Raw genomic sequence first — 24,091 nt, forward strand, 5'->3', positions numbered from 1 at the left:
AAGTCTAAGCCTTTTGAATATTCATTCTACAGTAATATTCCTCCTGTTGACAAATCTTTTAAACACCTTATGCAAGCACCACTTCATGTAAATCAGGTTTTCAGAAATGCCATGTGAGAACACATGCATTAGATCCAAATCCACCAGAATGCCAGGGATGAATGTATGTTGCTGAGTCATGGGAAGATCAGAACAGTTTTTAAAAAACAATCTTTCTACAATGTAGATTCATTTCTTCATAACATCATTTTCCAGACAGATTTATTTCTGAGTATCAAGTTTTGAGTTCATCTTAGTTTGGATTTCCGAACTGAAGACTGTCAGCCAGATTATTTGAAAAGTCATCTATTTCTCAGACATTTAAACTAACCCATACATGGATATGCATGGATTGTAAACCTACTTCCATATACCAATCTTAATGAGATTTTGCTCTTCAGCCTTCTACATATGGGCAAAACAATCTGGTTTTGTGACTCCAGTGTGTATGCTTTGAATGTGAAATAGACTTGCATGTTTCTGTCTCTTACTTTTGTATGCAGGTGACAATTTACATTATGCACAGAGAAACACAGTCTTAAATCAGTAATAAAAATACTTTAATCTTATTTAATTTTCTGGATTTCATCTATTTTCAGTGGTGTGTGTAAGCATAGAAAATTTATTCAAGTGTCAGTCTAGAAAACAGTATTCTCAAAAAACCCTTATATAATTGTTAACAGCAATTGTGTCCAAAATACACCCCTTTTAACATGAAGTTGAGGATGTATAAGCTATTTCCAGGGCAAACACAATGCCAAACAGCACAAAAGATTTTATATTTCTCTCAAGGTATTGAAATTGTTAATTAAACAAATTCAATTAATTAAGTAAAGAATAAAGGACTGTATCAACATAATTCTAGTCATTTAACCTTTAACAGCTATGAATTATTAGCACTATGAAATTGCTTGTGTATAGCCTGAGAACTCATCTTCTAACTCCCTAGGTGCTTGCTATGGGCATGCGTACACCACTGCCAGTACTCGAGCAACTGCTCTCAGCAGATGTACTTCTTGCCAGCTGACTCATGTTATCTGACCTTCTGCATTCTCCACTCTTATCCCATTTGTGAAACAAGGCAAATAGTCTTAAGTCACCATCGGGATAGTTTAACACCTTTTAATTTGCATTTACAAGAGGTTACAAATGCACTTAGAGTCAAATTCATTGTAAGTTTATTAAAAGAACCTTCACTGACAGTGAGCAACAACGTGTGAGCACTGAACAAGATGACCTCCAGAAGTCCCTTCCACCCTAATTTTTCCTCTGGGGTTCTATGAATTATGTAATTTAGTGACTAAATTGCATCAAAGTTTTGGAAACAATGAACTCTGATAGCCAAGAAAGTAACTAAAACATCTCAGTTGGAATAATCATCACTATGCTGATGTTATGATGCATCTTATGTGAAGGAACTATTATTTGAAAGGAAAGGGATTTAAATCATTAACGAACAAGGTGCCAACACAAAAGGCTTATATTGGAATATAGCCCAGACTCGCTAACCCGTTATTTCCCTGAACTTCATGTAGCTTTTAGTGCTGCCAAAGAATCTCTCAAAGCTTTCCTGGAGCAAGAAGAAATTGTCAAAGAAGGAGATGTGGGAATGGGAATACCACAAAACTCATTGGTGAGGTAGCGGCTATAGGGAGGTAGGTTATTGCCCCAAGCTTTATAGACTTAGAGGTCCTGATTTGTTATTGGACAATATATATTTTATAATAAAATTATGCTTGTTCTTCATAGACTGGTGGCCTCATCCAGGTCTGAGCAAAAGTCTGACTCTATCTGTCTGAACTATGAAGGCTGATCCAAACCCAGGAATTTTCCCATCACAGACAGACTGGGAAGCCCAAAACAGACAGACTCAGATGTCTGTTGAAGTCAGATGACTCAGAGAACTTAGTCCTGGACCTGTAACACTTCCTTATCTCATGTTTCTTGAGAATTATAAATACACAGGCACTACAAAGTTAAGCCAAATTAAAATGAGTTTATTATTGGATTCAAAAACTTCAGAATAACATGCAGAGCACTCACAAGTCACAAATTGAATTAATTCTTTTCAAAGAAATGTCTCCATTCAGGAAAAGAAGATCAATATTTTGAATGTAGTAGGCAGGCGGGTCAATTTGAAGTAAAGCTGTAGTTCAAGGAAACTTTGGAGCCTTATATAGTCCAGGTTTTTTAAAAAAATAAATATTTAACTTAAAAATTTTAAGTAATGTAAGTTATACTCATCTGATTTCTGATGTGAGTCTGTCAAAGCCTTGGACTGCACCAAAGGAATCGCTTCACAGTTGTTTTGCAGGGTTTTTATTTAGCTTGGTTTAACCTCCATTATGTTGGTACTGATGAGCCCATTTGACAGTCTGGTTCTGTGTAGGCAGGCAATGAAGAGGATAGATCTCGCATTAGGTAACAGGACACAGCAGACAAAGAGGATGCAAATGGGAAAGGTCAGAAATGGATATACATGAAGTGAACAGCCAGTAGGAGAGGAAAAATTGACTTTTTTGGTTCATGGCTCGCTTAATTAATAAAGAAAGAAACAACTCAGAGTCATCACACCAGAAGTAGCTTGCCATCTCACTTCTTAGTAGCTTAGGTGGAATGAGTAAGAATTGCCGTCATTAATAACGTATCTTTTACCTAAATACCTACTGTGATGGCTAGGTGCATTGTACATAAATGATCTCTGGACCAAACCTGAATGGAACTTAAGGAGATGAAAGATGGGAGAAGATTAAACACTGGTAGAGAGTCAGCTTGACAGAATAAAATTGTTAGAAGGTCATGATCCTAGATAGAAAACATAGTACTAAAAATCAAAGGAAGTCAAAGCTGCTTGAGAAATTTAATGTGGACATATCTTGTTTTGTTTTGTGAGCCTTTCAAGCCACAACAATGTGTACCCAGACAGAAAAAAAAAAACTCCAAACCACTAGTCTAAGAAACATTATATGCCAACAGTTTCAAGGTCAATATTACCTATTCAGCGTTTCTAGCTCAAATGTTAGGTTTCAAATAAGTGCAAAACTACCATTAGTGCATATATAGTCTTTTCCTTCCAGATTCAGGCTGTGAATGGAAGTAGTAGAAATAACAGTGTTAGGCCAGTCTGATGTTATTCACATTTCAAAAAGAAGCATAGAGTACTAGGAATCTTATAAGAAAATACTTGGTACTTCCACCCTTGTTTTAAGCATTTTTAGGTTGTATTACTTTTAACACAAAAATAAAAACTCCAAACATTTTTGAGACAGGTCACAGTTTACCTTGTCTGCTTCTTGGGGCTTCCTATCATCAACATTTGGCAGAAGATTTTTCACTGACTCCATGTTCAAGCAGGATTGTGCTCTCCCAAGTGGTCTGAATCAGAAACCCAGAGCTTATGACTAGGCCAGCCTGAGAGACGCTACATCATGGTCAACCTTCTTTCTCATCTGGTATGAAGCTGGAGAGCAGGTGCAATGCTACTTTGTATTTAAGCCAACAAAGGGAAATAATCTGTTTCAAATATTTTGTTTTGACTGGACAACAGAGATTTTCTGTATCACTCTTCCCCAAATACTATTCATTCCACATTTTATGGATGTCATAATCCTCCCAAATAGCCATTGGCTCAGGTTTGGTCAGAACTCCATTTCTGAGGTAATACCATTTTCTTCAATGAGACACCAACTCAGTCACCATAAGGATAGTAACAGAATGTACCACTCGGTACATCAATAATTTTATTTCCATGTAGCTTGGACAGCAAGGCCTGCTTAGTACTTAGGTTATAGCTATTGTGCTCAGTAGCTACTTATATGTTTGTAATCGAAAGAAATAAAATCAGTCCAGTCTTTTTGTAATGCCTTTTTGAGTCTCATACTATTGATAGCACGTTAAACATTTGCTTCCTAAATTTAGAGTAGGAACATCGAGTGAGTATTAAGAAACTGTCTAATGTTTTTGTCTTGTTCACATATAAGCCTGATTCTGACTATCCAAACAGAATTTTTGAAGTTGTTGAGAACTTGCGTGTGACACCATACATATACTTTAGCAATGTGCTGTATGTAATTGCTGATTATTTTTGTCCTGACCATTAATGCCCATTCTAGCTCCTGTCACACACAAAATTCCTCTTACTGACATACTTATGTGGATAATCTGACATTTAACTCCTATCTTTGCTGAATCGGGTGCAGTTTGTTTTCATCTCTATTCTAAGCCAATACAGTGGTCGATGATTACATTTATCAACCTCCCTGCACTAAATTTGTGTATATTCACTGAATAAACTGCACTATAAACAATCTGTTTGGCATCTAGACAAGAACTGGATCCTTTTAATCCTAAATTGTTATTACTTCAGGCACCAAATGTGCAATTTGGAGGGAAGAGATGAGATCTATATGGACCTGGAAAGGCTTGAGAGGTGGGCTAACCTCATGAGGTTCAACAAGGCCAAGAGCATAGGTTCCGCATATGGGTTGGGGCAACCCTTGGTATCAGTACAGGCTAGGGGATGGAGTGATTCAGAGCAGCCCTGAGGAGAAGGACTTAGGGGTACTGGTGGATTAAAAGCTCAACATCAGCTGGCAATGTGTGCTCACGGCCCAGAAGGCCAACCATATCCTGGGCTGCATAAAAAGCAGTGGGGCCAGCAGGCCAAGAGAGGTGATTCTGCCCCTCTACTCCACTCTGGTGAGACCTCACCTGGAGTACTGCATCTGGAGCCCTCAGTACAGGAAAGACACGGACTTGTTGGAGTGAGTCCAGAGGAGGGCCACAAAGATGATCAGAGGCTGGAGCACCGCTCCTATGAGGACAGACAGACAGTTGGGAGTGTTCAGCCTGGAGAAGAGAAGGCTCCGGGGAGACCTTATAGCGGCCTTCCAGTACCTCAAGGGGGCCTACAGGAAAGACAGGGAGAGACTCTTCAGCAGGGCCTGTTGTGACAGAACAAGGGGTAATGGTTTCAAAATAGAGGGAGGTAGATTCAGACTGGACATAGGTAAAAAATTTTTACAATGAGGTGGTGGAACACTGGAACAGGTTGCCCAGAGAGGTGGTGGATGCCCCATCCCTGGAAACATTCAAAGCCAAGTTGGATGGGGCTCTGAGCAACCTGATCTGGTCGAAGATGTCCCTGCTCCTTGCAGGGGGGTTGGACTAGATGGGCTTTGAAGGTCCTTCCAACCCAAACTATTCTATGATTCTATTAATTTATGATTCCATTAATTTAAGTATCAAAGCCTGAATTGTTATCATAAATGTAATTCAATAACAAGGAAAACCTGAATGATTTTTAGATAAATAAAATCAGGCTAAATCAGTGTAAATCTATAACATTTTTTCTCATATCATTTAGTATATTTAGTTTAATTTTGTATTTTATTTTGTTAGGTCTACAAATATAAAGCGCTCAAGGTGTTTATCATCCAAACGGGTAAGAGTCAAGTTTTCCCAAGGACTTCAGAATTTCGTAGTAATTATTCTATTTTTCTACTCTCTATAATATAAAATCATAATACATTTATAATATGAGACTATAATTTAATTAACAGATCTTCTTTCCAATTTCTATAATCTTATTTACACTAATTTTGCATCGTCTTTTCTATTTGTTTTATTTTCTTTTAGGCAATTTTCATAATTTCTTTCAGTTATTTCTCATATCTTTAGTACTTGTTGTTTTCCTTATTTTAGCTAAAAAAAAAACCGAGCAATTAAAAAAAAACAGCAGGATTATCAATAAAATATTAGCTAATTGGTAAAAAAGGAAAAAAAATCCTACATTTTGATGTGAATTGAAATGTTGTGAAGCAGTAAAATATATGGGATAGATCAGCTGTATAAGCATCCAAAGCATATTGCCCAGACTTTTTAATACAATTTCTGTAATCTCTCTCCTTCAGTTAAATATACACAGATGCATGCACCAAAATACTGTGTACAACTTTAGTATAGTCTACCTGTGATCATGCAAACTTTGTCAATGCAATTTAATGAATAACTGACATGGAATTGTGGACACTGCAACCTGTGGTTAAATTATATTTTTTTCTGTCTATAATAAAGATTTCATTACTGTTTACAAGGGATGAATATTAGAAGAAAAATGACAGCTAATATAAATATTTACTTGACCATCGTTTAGTAAATACATAAATCTTTTCTTCTTTCCTTAGATATTCAGCTCTTTTCCACAGAATAACAAGAGGTAGGTAAGTTACAATGATAAATCATTCTTTCCAGTTTCATATTCTATTTATAGTCTTTTCATTCATTAGAGTTTTTAATTTGTTTTGGGTCTGCTGGTTCTCATGCTCCCATCTATTTTTTAAGAAATAATTTATTACAATTCATATTTCTTTCTTTTCAAAATTATAATCCAATTACTTTCTCAGTAAACAAGAATTCCTCCTTTTTATGTGAAATGAACTACCAGCAAAAGTGGTTTCTGATTAGACAAGCTAATTTTGAAAGGACAGATAGAATCATGCAATGAACTGGAGAAAAATAATAATGGAGCATACCTTGTTAGATAACAAATGGAACAGACTTTGGAGACAATTAATGCAGGAGATACTTAATGCTGAGATATGTTAAACAAGCTTTGTCTTAGTTATTTGCTGCTATAAATCATAGTTAATTTGCTTAAATAATGTACTGTAACCACCTAGCTAAGAACATCACGTTTCTGTAAACAAATGCCACTGTAAGTCTCTTTGTTCTCTCCTACTTTGCATGGAAACTGCAGCATTCTTTGTAGGAAGGGATGCGCATATGTATCTATCTATAGATAGATAGATAGATAGACTGATCGATTGATCAATTGATCAATCCAGTAAGGGAAAGTGAACTAACAACATTCGGGATGAATACTGCAGGAAAATGTTTGGTAACGTCATCCAATGGATAAATATGATTTCTTTTACATGGGATTTCCAAATGACTGAATTACAGACTGCAGGCCCTTAGCTTGTTGGGCTTGATTCTGTTTCAGGTCTTACAGTAAAGCAGCACTTCTTCTTGGACTGTTGCAAAAATGTGAGTCAAGTGGCCTGAGGGATATTTTTTCCCGTAGAGTGAAGTTCTGTTTCTACAAAGAAGAATAAACAAGGATTTTATTTTTTTTTTTTTAGTAACAAGCTGGAGTGGTAGACTTCTGAGAAAAAAAAAAAGAAATGAAATATAGCTATTACTCTTATTCTTTTATGTTCTGGAAATAAGCACATGTGTACATATTTCTAAAGAAAGAATCAAGTCAGTATTAAAAATATCCCTGGCCCACATTATTGACTTGCACCCTCCAATGGAAGCAATCTTGCAAGGCCAAACTTTGTCAAACTCCAGAGGTGAAGGGTAAACAATACAAGTTTTAGGACTCTAAAAATCTGTACAATATAATCAAAATGAAATTTCAAGTTTTTTAGTACAGATATATGATCCTGACTGTGTCTGTTCATCTTTTCATTCAGCAGCTAAGCAACTGGCAATTTAGTTAGGAAAGACAGCATGTAGTTGCATATCTCTATACTGTGTGTCTGATGTTTTTTGCCTTATCTGAAGCTTGAGAAATTTTACGTAACACTTGTTTGTCTCACCTTTAAGAAAGAGAAATACATTTTCTTTATCTTCCGTTGGCAGTAATACTTCCTGGGCAATTTTCAAGACTGCTTTCAAGCAGTAGAGAAACACTATGTGCAACTATTAAGAAATCGGAGCTTGACATAATTCTCAAACTGTGTATTGTGTGATTGCATTTTGTATCAAACAGCAAAATTTGCTGCTGTGAAAGATTCAGTTATAATACTGTTTCTTCATCAACTGCCAATGTACCAGAGGGTCATTGGAGCAAGCAGATGATAGGCAGTGTTTTAAAAGGGAACTGGACAAGGTTATAGAGAGTCGAGATGCATTTCCTCAGCAACCCACAATGAGGAAGGGCATAGAAAACTCTTCATTTCCTCTGGGAACACAAGGACCCCAGTGGTGAACTTTCTCATATGATTTTGGGAACAAATGACACCAAGGAGTTAACATAGGACTTCAGGAGCAGATCCAGGCACCCTGAATGTTTAAGAATACTGTCCTCTGGGCTACCTATCGTCCCAATACAATGTTTACTGACAAATTCCTCCATCTTCCTCTTTCTGTGGCTTTATCTCACTAGCAGGAATTGTGCTGCTTCCTCTTTGTCTTGTGATCTGTAAATGTCTCAGTGTCATATGGAAAAACAACACTATAAAAAACTTTCAACAGTTTCACAGGGAGGATTCAGTCCTCTTGGCACCTGTATGGGTTCTTTTTCTCTTCCATGAAACAAGGAAAAATGGAAATAGAGTCCACCTCCGTGCAGCTAGTCTTGGTTTTGGGTAGCCAGGTTCTTCTTTACAATGAGGGACCTCTGTAGAAGAGTTGTTTTGGACAGAGATGTGTCACGCACTATGCCTCAGTGTCCTCCACTTAAATCAATCCTATCACCTCAAGTCTGAGCAGTAGCTCTTCACAGTTGAGTTGGAATAGCATGTGATCACTTATAAGCATGTTCCCCCAGTAGCATAGCAGCATAGTAGCCAACTCAACTTAAGATAGTCATCAAAAAGATGTGATTTTAAATGTCTGCTGATTTTTAAAGACATCAATAGAAATGCAGTGAATACCACCAGTACCATAAATAGCCAACCTTAAGTCTTGAAGAAGGAAACGGAACCACAGGTTTCTATCTCTCACTAACAAATAATGTATATACATTTTTTTTTAACCAAGAACTGCAATCCCTGTGGGATCCTACATGCTATGACAGTATTCAGAATAAAATCTTCGGTGCTCTCACAAATCTTGTGAAATCAGTTCTTCTGTTTGTGCCGCAAATTTCAGTTTTACCCAGTGCTTTAATATGAAAATCTTCAATGGTTTTATTTTATTTTTCAGCACTCAAGCAACTGCTCATGTGGATGTTAATTTTTCTCAGTGATTGGTAACCTGTTTCTAAGCATTATCTATACTAAAACTTTTTTATTTACTTCTAGACACTTCCCCTTATTCACTTCCTTTCAAAGATTATACCAGCTAATCACCCTTATCTCTCATGTCTGTATCTTGAAATAATCTCTAACGGCCATTTCTCCCTTACTCAACCAAACTGCACCTTAATGCTGATCCAGTCAAACAACTTCATAGTTTTGACATCTGAAATCTTTTTCTGTGGTTTTTTTTTTCTGTCCTTCTCTAATCACCAAGTCCAGTGCTTCCACACATCTATTACTCATGCTATACTGCGTGTCTAGAGTTACAGCCACTCTCATTTTTCTACCTGTTCCTTCCTCTACTACATCAGCTTCCCTTTTGTCATGGCTTTCTGGATGTAAAAGAATGAGTAAAAGATGTGCAAAGATGTGTACCAGAAGAGTACAAGATATGCAAAGCTATGCTGGGAGGTAGACCCAAGCCCAGAATAAAAACGTCTAATACCTCTGCATAGGGCACAAGATTGGGTTTGTCATGTATGTTGAATAGTACCACCATTCTTTGCTTACGAACCCTTGCCTAATCTTGTATCATTTCTCACCTCCTCTATTCTCAGTTTTCCATTAAGGACTTTGTGATTTCCTCTTGAGAGCTCCTACTTACAAGAAAGTTGTTTCCAGGATTATTACCTTTCTGGCCTTGTGATTTCTCTTAGAGTACCCACTCCTATCCTGTGACTACCCTACTTACTAATGGACTACCCTACTTACTTATTTTTATATAGATTAGAGTCCTTCGCATTTCAGAAAGCCTTAAAACATCAGACAACCACTCTGTCAGAGAACCTTTGCACAGATGCAGTTACAATTGAGTGCTGCATATGTTAGCAAATACAACTGAACTTCATCCTATTCACTCTCATTACACATGTATTTAGTAAAGAACAAAAGCGGAAAATTAAATAGTCATCTAGGTTTGTGGAAAGATAGGTTTCAGTCAAGATAGTCATCACATAATTCTGCGTGTTTTATTTGTAAGCCATATTTTCATTTCTCATAGGAGGTTGTTGCCAGGAAAAAGACTTTTGCCTTCTCATGTCTGAATCAGACCCCTCCAGGCAGCTCATACTCCAGTCAAACATGACACAATTTAGTAGTTGCTGTAATATTGACTTTGATTTGAATTTTTGGTTTTTTGGCCTAAGGTTACTTGTAGGCCAGGGTTTCATGCTGCCACAGAGCAGAAGAGTTAACACATAGGCAGATTGTCCTTTAAGTTTCAGCTGTCTTGGGATATGTGCAGTGAAGTATATGGGAAGGGATAGAAGCAAGCTTTGGAGCAGAGATTGGATCCCTCCTGGGGAAACAGAAAGGGTGATGTGTTGCAATTTTAGCCTGAATGGATAGGAGACACAAGGGTGGAAAGATATCTAAGCACAGGAAACATGATGATGGGAGAGTAAGAACCATCCTGAGGAGGAGAAAAAGTGCTGGAGACAGCTTGTAACAGGAACCAGCTGTGATTTCAAACACTTACTATATCAAACCTCCTCCAGCATAGTCCTGCGATGGAGCTTGGGAACGAGGGAGGTGAATGATCCAGCCAGGAGACAATGAAGATTTCAAGGCTTCCTATATTTCATTATAAAGTTGAGCAAAATCAGCGCATTTCCTAGGAAACCGTTCTGTATTGATGAACCAGCATTTTCTGTAAGAAGACAAATATTCTGTTGACAGTTTTGACCAGCTCTGTTTTCAGCATCAAGGGATCTTGTGCTACTTCTCTCTGTCATATCCACTCTTGTCCTTGCTGCAGGAATTGTCATCTTTAGTTACATTTGCACATTGCCTGCAATACTGGCTGGAGGCCTTAGACTATAGGACAAATAGGTATAGAAATCAAGAGACCTAAGGTGTTTTCATTTCCATGCCTATCCAATTGATGGCCCCTCTGACTAATGCTGCCAGAAACTGATACTGTCACATCACAGATCAGCCCTGAACAAGTGAACCATATGCAACATTCCAGATTATTTTTGGTGTTTCTGGCATAGAAATACACTACAGCAAAACCTCAAGTTGCCAAATTTGGATAGTTTTTACCCAAGCAAAGTATAATCAGAAGTGGTGACACTGCTCTCCTTTCTTTTGTGGTGAAGCCGATTTAAATTTAAGTTTAGTTCACTCTTTTTAATTTATTTCTCCTTTTAATTTCCTCTTTTCATATAGGAGAACTTATGATCTTACAAAGATGACATTAAACGATCAAACAATATTGAACAGCCTAATGAAAATCTTAAGCAAAAGTCATTGTGAATTAGGTATTTGCTAAACTGACAACACAAGCCTTTGTAAACCTGATATTGTTCTTATGTAAACTCATGAATGGAGACTTTCTCAAATAAATTACTTAATAGCATCAGAGAGTCATTGGCTGTGTAAATATATCCCAGGGGCGCATACTAAGATTCCTGAATTTAAATGTTCAATAGAACTTCATATTTGTCACCTTTACTAACGAGTTTTTCCTTATGAAATCATTATTAGCATGAAAAAGTTAAATTTTGTATCTAATTTCTTGAATTAATGCTGTTTGAAGACCCTAAGGGTTTGAAAGTTCTTTCACTGGAATTCATCATTTACATAATTTTCATAGCCCCAATCATTTGCTCTCAACTATGAATGCACATTGTGATATTTTATGCATTAAAGCAGAAACTTCTATTTTTCTCTACACAAAACAATTAACAGAAGAGTAACAGGTAATAAACATTTTAAATCTTTAATGTTACATTAAGAGTGAAGTACCATATTTCATGCTTTCACAACAACACTGCCTTCTGAATGATGCCTTTCTGGTTCCTCACTATGAAGATATTCGATTAGAAAAGGAAAAACAATTGAGTTATTTGAGATCAGTCGAGCTTTCCATCATTTCCTGCTTGAGATACTTATGAGTGCACAGCAGCATGGCCACATTTTTAAGCAGACAAGACAGTATTTTCTCAACTCTACATTATCATAGTTCAGCCATGATCTATGAATGAGATGTTTACTTGATATATTTCTTTTTGTTGTTAATATAAGTTATTAGATAGGAATTTTATTATTTTCATAAGCGCAGACTTTGGACACCAAAGCTACACAGTTTTTGACCAAAATATCTCTTGATGTTAACCTCTCCTCTGCCTACTCTTGTTAATAATAATTTTTCTTACTGCAGATCTTTATAAACTCAGGGCCATGGTCATACAATAGGCATAAGACAAAGATGCAGGACAGACCCAAATCTAAAAACCACTATCAAATTAGTGGCAAAGATAGGCCTAATATCTGGGTGCTTTACGTGTAGTATAACAACCACAGTGGAAACATGTCAGTTCAGGTGCTATTTTGAACAGAAATACTAAAATTAGCTCTGTGTCAAGGCTAAACTTGTTTGACAGCTTCTTCTATCCAGTGGTTTGCTACAGACTACAAATCAATTTTACATGGTAGACACATCCCCTATTCCCCAATTTAACAAAGGGCATGATCATTTTTTTACTATTATTATTCTTGTCTGTGTACAGTGAAAAGACTAAGGCAAATGATGCAATCTATTTTGTGGCAAACTTTTTATTACGATTCAATGTGAGATTAAGATACTACTTTAACGTAAACAATTTTCATCCAGTTACAGGTATCTAAAAAGCTATAGCATTGACTCTACTGACTACCTCTCTGCTGGCAGTGATGGAAATTTACACATCTAATGGAATTACTTATATATTTTCAACATTTAAAGTCTAAATCTGGAGGCAGATGTGACCCTTTGATTCATCTGCCTGTACATTCCTGTCTAGTGCTGTTTGTTAAGCCTAGTGTTGTGTTCTCATATAATACAAGAACTAACACTACTTTTTGACACCAGTCCCTGGAAGTAGTTTATCCTATCTCAATTTAAATGGAGAAGCAGCTTCATAAAGTTTAAACTGAACACAATTTAACTTGCATTGCTAAATGCAAAGCAGTACGGCAAATATCGATGGATTTTTTAAAGCCAGTCTGTTGTGCCTCAGATTTCTTCCAATCTTTTTCGAATTTTCTGTAAACATACACTCTTATTTTTCTGTAGAAGGAAAATCACATATCTATGTGTTTTCTCTCCAATCACAAAATGTCTAGAAAGAGCTTCTAGGTACATTATCTAGATTCCTGTTGTTTTGCAACAGAATCTTCAAGTGTCACATTAGATGTTAATGTTGCTGCTCTTCCCACCCAGGGACGGTACCAAAGATTCCCAGGGATGGAAAAAAAGATGAACAATCTTGAAGATATTGTTAAATACTAAATCCAGATGTTACAATTTATGGTGATCCGTGCTTGACGTAGAAAGGGGCTTAAATCAAATATTGAAACAGAATGAACCCGTGAAATCTTGTGACCACCAGCAGCTTCCTTGCAAACCTTGTCCCACGTTTTGTCCCTAGACAAATCACTCTGCTTGACATAATGGAGGAAGTCCAGTGTGTGTGATCAACTGTGTACAGTTTTAAATTTCCTACAAATCATGTTAGTTGCTTGACAATATGTGAAACTGTAGGAATTAGCCATACTGAAGTTATTAATTTTGGACGCCAAATGAACGATCTCAGAACAGCTTGTTGGAAGGCCTGGCACTTAGTTACAATCAAATGCAATGATGACTTGCAATGTGCATGTCAAAATGAGGTCAGCCATTCGAGGCTGCTCACTACCAACCTTCCCTTTCCACGAAAAGGCCAAATCACCGCCCAGACGCTCGTAGAGGCTTGTTATTACCACAATGCCAACATGTTATCCAGGTTAAAATGTGCTATTGATCCAAATATACACTAAGCCACTGGTAAACTTTACCAAGGAGTGCTATGCTGTTCATGAATGCCAAAATTCAGCTGGCTTAGAATTTTGATGGATTTTGAGCCGTTTGCTATGTTCTAACTCCCTAAGTTGTAAATTCTGGTTTACAAGATATGAGACATTAAATTAATCCAGATGTTTGGGTTTTGGTTTTTTTTCCCCCCTTGCTTTTGCATGGCAATTTCCAACAGCCAAACCCCCAAACCAGCACTCACCAAAGACTTCTACTGATTTCTGAGGATTTTAGACACTGTGGTAGGAAAACCTGCACTTGACATAGGTCACCCTGCGGAGATTCCAGCCAGTGCTCTCACCATACGCTGATGTGCTTTTCAGATACAATTGTTTGTCTCTGATTTGCAGTTATCTCATAGTAACCCAGGCACTCTCCTTCTTGATTTATTTCAGTGACAATGCGCACAAATTGAAATTAAAAAGCACTTATACAACTCAAATTAAAACATGTAACTCAAATCTTCATGCCAGGTGGGGTTTGACTGATTATAAATGAAAACTATCTATCTAGATGGATTTTAGGACTTTAAGAAAATACATTGTTGCCCTGTAAACCAAAGCTATGAAAAACATGACTAATGGTACCAGGACAACAGGAGCTACATATTCCCATCTGTTTATCTGTTCTAGCTTGAATAACTCAGGGATACGTTCTATTCCACTACTGTTGGGGCACTAATTTTAGGCTTGTGGACCTAAGCTTCATCTGTCTATCTATCAGCAGATCCTGAAGGCATGCCAAACTTGTGTTTCACTGAATCATTCCTCTATCTTCAGCTTTTTTTAATGTGTATATTAGACATCAGATTGGGAAAAAAAAATATTAAATATTTCTCGCAATGTTGTAATTTTCATTTTTGCATACCAGAATCTTGTGATTTTCCTTCTAAGAAATATACAGTTCTCACGGATATTTTACTCCTTGGTGTAGAATTCTGTCCTAAGTTGGAAGAGAATATTCATTAATAGAAACCCATTTTTTTTCTATATTTTCTGCCTGCAAATTTAACTGTCCTTTCCTTAGTTTGTGTACATAGCAAACTTTCCTGCATCATTTATTGTCACCATTGTGATTTCTATTATAAGACATATATATATTTTTTCTGTTATTCAGAAAAGAGAAGATGGACTGTCAGGAAAGATTCCTTTTATTGTTATCTTGCTTTATTTTGATAGTATGTAAGTTCATACTGTTGCAGGGTGTTTTGTTGATTTGAATTGCTGTAACAGGTGCTTAGTACATAGAATGAGCTTGTACATTAATCAAAGAGAGAGGATCTTGAGCTATTTAACTTAATAAGGAGAAGTTAACTGACTTGATCAGAGTCTAATACTTGCAGAGGGAAGAATTTCTGATAATCATTGACTCTTTAATTTAACAGAAAAAGATGTAACAAGATTCAGGCAATGGAAGATGAAGCTTGACAAATTCAGAGGTAGAATTAAGATACTTAGTGTGTAATTAACCATCACAACTTCCCTACAGACGTGTTAGAGTCTTTGCTGCTTGCAGTTTTGAAGTCTTAAAAATCTTCAGACAAAATTGCACTGTTCAAATAGAATTTATTGCCTGGTTGTGATTCTAGGCTGAAATTCCTGATGTGTATTGTGTAGAAGAGCAAGGAAGTAGTTTTACAACAAAGTTTCACCTACATTTATAGCAGAATGCTGTCAAGTCACTCAGTTGTCTCCATCACATCTTCCATATTGCACGGCTGCACTCTTCTGCTTTGTGTGCAGGGCCTCCATTGAAGTTCTGGTTTGCATCCCTATAGGGTGCAAATGATACAGGACCAATAATAATAATATTTAATAGGATGAATAGCCTAGAATGTACAGATAACTGTAGTATTGTGTACAGAGAGACATAGATGCTTTCTCCTAGACAGCCTGACTTTGACAAAACATGATACATACTCCAAGATCTTGATTAAAATTAGACTATGAATGTGTATTTAACTCCTAGATGGGAAGGCTTTAGTAATAACAAAGTTATTTATGGCAAAACCAGTGGGGTGTTTGCACCATACACTTCAGGTCAGCAGATTAGATATCTAATTTGAACTAGTTCTCAAGTTATGCCAAAATATTATTCATATAGTCCTCAAAGAAGGGCTTCCAGAGAGAGATACTCCCTAAGTTTAGGTTTTATATCAAAGGCCTGGACCCAAATCACCTTCTGAAACAGCCTGTTTCTCTTTTTTAACTGTGTAATGATTCGAAGAGATTAAATCTTTAATTTAGGTAACTGGTTATGTTTCAGGAAAACACTTAATGGTAGACTTCCGATGTCCTTCAAAATTAAAACTTCCTATTTGCATTTTGCTCCCTAAATATTTGAAAATGCTGTCTAGCCACAACATCTGACGACTTTCTCTTTGCCTCTTTCAACCCACATTCCTCTTACCTAAGGTAGTTCTTTTTAAAAATCTTGGAGGGATTTGTTAGACTAACTGCAGGCCTCTTGGGACCTCAATTCTCTTTATAGTCGGAAAAAAAAAAAAAAGAGGAAGAAACAGTTGTTTGCAAGGCAGGCATGATTCATCTCCTGTAATGTACTGCTACATATGAATTGCATTCTGATGATGCCTATTTTTCCTTAGAACCACAAAGTCAGCCTAAGGAAATTAGTTAGGGTTTAGATATTGACACTATAGATGTCTGAAGTTAGGTGAGATGAACTTTCCAAGGGTTGCCATGCCGAGCTTTTTCATCTGGTCAAATTAACAAGGCTGGACAAAACCAGATGTAAGTCAGTAACATCTCAGAAAATATCTCAGAATAGTAGTAAATGTGTTTTTTATTGTATTGTGTGCACCATTTGTTTACTATTCTAATGCAGGAGAAAAAGCTTGTGTTACACAATAGCAAAAAAATGGAAACAAATTTTGAACACACTGTACAGAACATTTCTCCTGAATAAACCTTTTATATGATAATAACACATCATACATGAAGTGCTCTCGGTATTTCTGGTGCTCAGAACCAGAACATGCTGATTATGCTTTAGAGCGAACACATGGCATTTGGGTACTCAGTTGACACTTCAAGTGATTGAATGTCAGAAATCTACATCCCTTCCCTCTGGCTGAAAATGTGTTCCCAGTGTTCATATCCTGGAAAAGTCCTGGGTCACAGGCATAACAAATAGATGAGTAGAAGGGGAAAAGATGTTATCCGTAAGGTCATACAGCTTCTTCTCATTGTGAGAGAATAGGTTTTTAAAGTTAGCAAAGGATTTGGAAGAGAATGTCAAAGTTTTCAAGGCAGAGATTTCTTTTTCAATAGGGAGCTGGAGTTGGGGAAAGTGGAGATATTGAAGAGTGTTGGGTTTAGAGCCAGAGGCATTGCAACTATCCTGATACAACCAAGACAAAAAGAAGGATGTTAGAGGATGAAAAGAAAACATAAACCAGTCCTAGGACAAACATTATTACTCATTGTCCTTGACGATGAAAGAAGTTGGGGTGAATGATAATCTCAAATGCCTCCAGCCTCTCATCAAAAGAAAAATGGAATTTTATACCCATTCTTTCTTTAAACTACAGTTCTATTCTTTTTCCAGACTGACATCAAAAGCTTCCTTCTATATTCTACTTTGTTCCAAAAGTCAAATTAAAAGGGTACAAGTGAAAGTGGTGTCACATGTACGATGAGCATTGGGGTCTATATCTCAACAGCAGCCAGAGTGCTCTTCTCCACTGAGAACCTGTTATGCAAGTAGACACAATTGCATCAAAGTATGACTGTCTCATCTTACTGCAACTTTAAGATCTTTCACTACTTATGTCTTGAAAGCAAGTTAATTTGGTTCAACTCTGTGATTCTGAATGAGTTATCAGGAGTAAGTGGCTTTGAATTTTAGTCTTTATACACTTGCAGAGCAAAAATTCCTAAGGGTTGGCTCTACTAAGTAAACATAACACAAAATCCAGCTGTGAGTTTCTCTGTAGGTTTGGCTGTTTGTTGAAAATATCTTTTGAAGTTCACAGATTCATACCCTATCACACTAAAAAGCAACACCAGGTAGCATCTCCTGTCAATGTTCACGTACTTGCTAATAAGGATTCCAATGTACTTGCTAATAAGGACTCCTGGAAACTGTAAAGTTCCATGATACAATTCTGAAATGGAGGAACTCTATAAAGTAACAATTTGCATTTTGTTTCCTCCAACCAGAGATAAAATTTCAGTGTTCAGTTAAGATTGCATTTGTATCCAAAACAGAAACAGAAAAAAAGACCATTTCCTATTGTGAATCTTGTAATGACAATTTGCAGTTGGCCCATTTCTAGGTTTTATTTTCTTAGAATGCATCAGAGCTACCAGTCTGGGACATATGAAAATGTAATTGAGCTTGAAATGTCATCTTGATAGCAAGTGATACAGTTAATTCTGTTGGTAAACGTTGTGCAGTGCTAATTGCTAAGTCTAAATTTAACAATTAGTTTAGAAAATCTGAAGTGCAATTTATAATGGGATATAAGCTGCAGGCTTCAGCTTGTACTGACTTTTTTATTATTATTACTTATACCAGTTTAGGAGGATGCAGCTGAAGAATTTTAACCAAGAATCAAGAAGCATGCCTAATTTAACTTCAACCAAATTTGACTATACATCTAGTAAATTTGCTATGGCTGCAAAACATGTTCTAACAAATTAAACTTGTATCAAGTCTTTTGCTTTCTACAATTTGCAATTATACATGAACTGATATTGTCATCCTAAACTTCATTAGCTTCTTTACAATTTTCATTGATGTTGTCTGTCAAAGAAGTTGGTTAATAATGATCTGTGTGTTCTCTATCCTTTTAAAGAGGAATGTTGCCGTATTTCAGCATCTGGGATTTTGAAACCTTGAATTAGTCACATAGACTTTACACTGGACCTTCTGCAATACAAAAACCTTTGAGATAATAAAACATTAGCAGGAATGAAATAAACAGGAGATGATAAAATTAAATCTTATTTATTTTCCTCACAGTAAAATATTTTGTATCGCAGAATCACTGGATAGTTGAAGTTGGAAGAGAGCATTGGAGGTCATCTAGATCAAGTCCCCTGCTCAAAGCAACTAGTTGACTAGAGTAGATTGCCCAAGATTATGTCCAGATAGATTTTTACTTTCTCCAAGGATGGACACTCCACAATCTCTCTGGGCAACCCATTCCAGTGTTTGAGCACCCTCACAGTAAAAAAGTATAAATGGAATTTCCTGTATTTCAGTGTGGGCCCATAGCCTCTTGTTCCGTCTCCAGACACCACTGAGAAGAGTCTGGCTCCTCCCCATCAGTTATTTATACACATGGATGACATCCCCTTGAGCCATCTATTCTCCAGGCTAAACAACTGCAGCTTTTCTGACTTCCCACCATTTAACAGATGCTCCAATTCCTTAAGCATCTTCGTGGCCAGTTGCTGGACTTGCTCCAGTACATCCATGCCTGTCTTGTACCGGAGAACACAGAGCTGTGCACCACACTCCAGAAGTGTCCCACCAGTGCTGAGGAGAGGTGAAGGATCACCTCCCTCAACCTGCTGGGTGTGCTCTGCCTAATGTAGCGAAGGATGCCATTGGCCTTGTTTGCCACAAGCATGGATTACTGGCTCATGGTCAACTTGGAGTCCCACAGGATCTCCAGGTCCTTTTCCAAGCTACTTTCCAACCATTTGGACTCCAGTATGTTCTGATATGTGGATTTATTCCTTCCCATGTGCAGGATTTTGCATTTCCCTTTGTTACCTTCATGAGGTCCATGTTGGCCCGTTTCTCCAGCCTGCTGAGGCAGCACAACCAGCCTTTATTTCCATGGATCCTTCTTCTTGTCCTTCTTGAAGATATGAGCTACATTTTCATGCTTTTGTTCTCAAGGATGTTTCCCAATCACCATGATGTTTTGAAAATCAATGAGATTCTCCTTGTAATGACATTGGCTAGATTCCTCAGCACACATGGGTGCATTCCATCAGGTCCTACAGACTTGTATGTGTCCAGTTTGTTTAAATATCCCCTAACTTGATCTCTCTTGAAGGGTAAGCCTTCCCTAGGATTCCTGAAGGCTGCTCTTACCAGTAAAGACCAAGGCAAAGAAGGCACTGAGTTCCTCGACCTTTTCTGTCTCCTTTGTCATCAGACACGCTGCTGCATTTAGCAGCGGGTCTGCATTTTCCCCAGTCTTCCTTTTACTGCCAATGCAATTCTAGGAATACCAATGTGAGGTTTCATGAGAGCTTTCCTCAGATGTCCCAAAGCACTTTTGTAGCCTAAGCATGATGCTTGGGTTACAACTTAGAGTCACAGTAGGCAGGAGCTATCATGACAACCAGGACCTTCCACTTCCAAAAATGTTTTATTAATCAGATTAGGAGAAATGTGTAACCCCTCTTCACCAAACACACTCTTTAGACCTTAAACTTCAATTATGCCACTGTTCTTACGTATTCTTTTTGACATGTGCTTTTTAGTAAACTCAATGTTTTCCAGAAATCTATGCTCTTTTGTCTGTTTCAAATCTGGCACTGAAAAATATAAGTTATTCTTGAATTCATCGAAGTTATCAATTTACTCAATTTTATATATACTTATGCAAGGAAAAAAGCTTTCCATTAACTGACTTTATAGGCAAGATTCAGCTATGTCTTTGGAGCATCATTAATTTGCAAATCCGATAAAAATTATGGAAGTTGTCACTACTTAAATAAAACAATATGCAAGGTGTGCTTCAGTCTTGAATTCAGCAATGCTTTTGTTTTGTTTTGTTTTCTTTTCTTTTCCACTTATCCTTCCTGGCTTCTGATTTCTGTCTCCTTCAAGTATGCAAATCTGCAATTAGTCAACCTTTTCTGTTCAGATCTTTAGATACACTAGCGTAGAGATAATTCAGTTTTGTCATTGGCAATAAACACAACTGGATTTACCATACATAACCCTGAAAAGATTCACTGTTGAGGAGGGCAAGATCCTCAGCTAGTATAAACTGCTGTGTTTCATTGAAGTGTGTCGTGCCAGACTTGCATTGGCTGAGTGTTTGGCTCCAAAAGCTCTTTTTGAAGACTGTGAACTTTTTATTGTCATCCCTGTGGAATGTGGAACTTTGCATCCATGCCATAATATTTTAGGTAGAACTGAGATGAGGATTTCCCTCATCAAGAGAGTATTACAGAAGAGAGAGAACAGTTAAGTCCTTTTTAAGCCAAAGTGACAACCGTCACTACACATTATTTTCCCACTACTCTACCGTGAGGGAAAATAATGACTGAAAGAATGGTCACACAGTAAATAATTTTCAGCCCACTGAAAGATAATTCTTGCTCTCCCACAACAGTCCAAAGATGATACAAAAACTTGAGACTGATAATGATAGCTTGATTTTCTTCTGCACTGCACCAGCTTAGAAAGTGTAATTTTCCCAGCATACAAAAGTATCTGAATGACAACAAGGCAGTACTGTAGTTTAACACCCTGCTTAGTGTTGACTTGAGGTATGAATTTCTAGTTCACTGCTATGAGGAGGCAGCTGAGTGTCTTCTTGTCTGCTAAACCTCTCTTTACATGAAACAATCCAGGACTGTGTTGTCCACCAGTCCTCCTGAGCATAGTATGCAGAGCATCACAAAAACTCAAGTGACGTTAGTGACTGTTACCTTGGGTTCTCAGGGGATGGGGAGCGGGGGTGATGAACTGAAATGTGCATTACACAACTACAATGGCAATGGCAGAAAGAGAGGAGTGATTTAACCTTCTCCGGATGTATTTAATAAACTGAATATTTTTTAAACCAACACATATAGCATCTTGTCTATGCCAGGGTATTTTTTTTTCTTTCAGTAGCAGGTTTGCAATCTGATGTTCTGCTTTACAAATGAAAAGAAAAATAGGTTAAATAGGGTCAAAATGTTACTCTGCTAAAGCTGCAGAGACTTGCCTCTGTTACAGTACCTGTTTCATAGCAGTCTTGTGCAGGATTACACAGCATTCACATTGCCAAACTGAAAGTAATATGCGTCTTTTACGCTTCTGTTGTAGAAGTAGTGACACCTCTTTACTGAAAGCCAGGTGAATTAAATGAGCCTAAAAGCAATAAACTATATGCTTTACGCTATAGCTATTGAAATGAACAAGATTATATTTCCAGGCATTTTCAGAGATTAAGGTTAGCTGCAAGCATTAGGTGTGACTTTTAGTGTTCTCTTCCTACAGTACCAAAGGCACCATAAATTAAGGAAGTTACTACGGTCTATAAAATCATTGTAAATGTAATACATCTGAGTTGATATAAATCAACTCGGTTGGGATTTTGTGTAACAAAGATGAGTCTTTAAATGATGAGTAATATTTCTGCCTTTTACTACTTCAACTAGAGAAGGCTTTTCTCTTGCATTTGTGAAGAGACAGTTAACACATATCTTCCAGGGATCCCATCAATGGATTTAGAAGCTTTCACACCAAAAAAGCAAGAGAGGCAGATGGTCAACAGAGTTCATCAGGTGAATTTTGTAAGGATTACAGAGAGTTAGCTTAGGTGCTAGTAAAGTTTTAGCATTAGGCATTAGAAACATTGTAATTTTATCTACATCAAGCACCTAGCAAGAATTTTAATAGTTGATGCCTAGAAGAAGGGACACTAAAATGTTGATGGTATAGATACAAACCAGGCAGGAGGCAAGGAGTTAAAGTGAATACAATAGCCATCTTCTGAACAGTTCTTATGTAAAAGAAAATACTAAAAATATTTTTCACATTTTTATCCTTCAAAACCAGTGCAATATTAAAAAGATGTGATCAATAAAACCAGAGAGAATTCACAACTAATAATGTACAGTTTGTCCAAGCCCTGGTATGAATCCTGTCACTGCTACTTGCAAAGCTCTTATGCCTCCATGTATTCTTATTGCTTTTTACAGCAATCTGGACTTGAAAGCAATCCAAAGCTACACTCTTACATTGTAAATTGATGTACATCAGCGTTAAACCAGTCATTAGTGTGAAGGGAACCAGGAGAAGACAGGGAAGATATAAATTATTCAGCATACAGGGAGACCATTTTTCTATATGCTTCCATTTTTAATATGAAAAATAAATGTGCGTACACATACATGCACCCACACATACAGACACTTTCTTTGAACCCTTCAAGTCTAAGCATCTTTGAAAGCCGTATCATACAGATATAATCCAAATGCTTAGTCCAATTCTCTGCACAATGGTATTATTGTAAATAGACTTCTTTTGTATTTTGTGAGTAGAGGGACAGAAAAATACATTAAGTCTGGCTGTGAACACCCATGGTGAGGTTTTCAAACCTCTCAGGTTTTGATCTGTTGATTTTATTAAGAAGAAAATTTACCCAAAATTAAGTACTTTTCACAGTTTTAGCCATCATATATTGTACTAAGGGCAGCAGATCCCATTGGTGTTTGTATCTCTTATGTTCTTTAATAATTGTCTTAGATCCTAAACAAATACTCAGCAACATTACAGAGAAATTAGTTCTGGACCTGGTAACTAATCTTAATATAGCCTGGCATAGAACTGGAAAATAGCAAACTATACTCTTTAAAAGGCATGTCTTATAATCCTAGGGTGTAACAAAGTAAAAATAAAAGCCTTTTCTGTATTGAAGAAATAAAAATAATAATTTTTTAAAATCTAATTTTCTTTTACAGTTTTATCTGTATTTAATATACAAGCAGCAATGAGCGAAAACTTAAGTTGAAGGAGGCAATGTCAGTTTACAATTTATAATCAATAATAGGAATTATTAACATGTATTTCTGGTGTAGCAATTGAAAATTTATGAAGCTGTATCTGTCCACTCCCATTTGCATGAAATGTTTGTGGTCCTACCATGAGTCACAAACCTCAGAACTTAAATTTGGAACACATGCTTCCTAATAGCCTCTCTTTAATAATGTATCTGTGTTCCTAATCAATGTGAGTGAAATGTTTTCATAATTTAATAATAAAGTGGGTACATTCAGAATTTTGAACAGGTGAAGATAAATCATGTTTGCCTGGGAATAACAGCTTTTATCATTTACTCAGTGGGATCATAATGTATTCTTTCAATCTACACCAAAGGTAGTGGCAGGAAGCTATTTTATAGATTTCTTGGTAATCTGAGCTGATGTTATACCTGTTACAGGACACTTCCAATAAAATAGAAACACAGCAGGATGAAAAAAAA

At 36.9% G+C, this 24,091-nt stretch overlaps 1 protein-coding gene across 3 annotated transcripts in view; it reads left to right on the top strand.

Moving 5' to 3' along the window:
* The window catches only part of CELF2 (CUGBP Elav-like family member 2), a 565,018-nt gene that overhangs the window by 100,887 nt on the left and 440,040 nt on the right, over window positions 1–24,091 (top strand). Inside the window, exons 3-4 of one of the 3 annotated variants that reach the window (XM_086744976.1) lie at window positions 5,440–5,521; window positions 6,225–6,260. The gene's annotated coding sequence lies outside the window, so the exon portion shown is untranslated. The remainder of the gene's footprint in view (window positions 1–5,439; window positions 5,522–6,224; window positions 6,261–24,091) is intronic. The other 2 variants (XM_086744963.1, XM_086744970.1) reach the window with 2 other exon arrangements.

Source organism: Chlamydotis macqueenii, chromosome 1, assembly GCF_036417535.1.
Source record: "Chlamydotis macqueenii isolate bChlMac1 chromosome 1, bChlMac1.mat, whole genome shotgun sequence".
Taxonomy (NCBI): Eukaryota; Metazoa; Chordata; class Aves; order Otidiformes; family Otididae; genus Chlamydotis; species Chlamydotis macqueenii.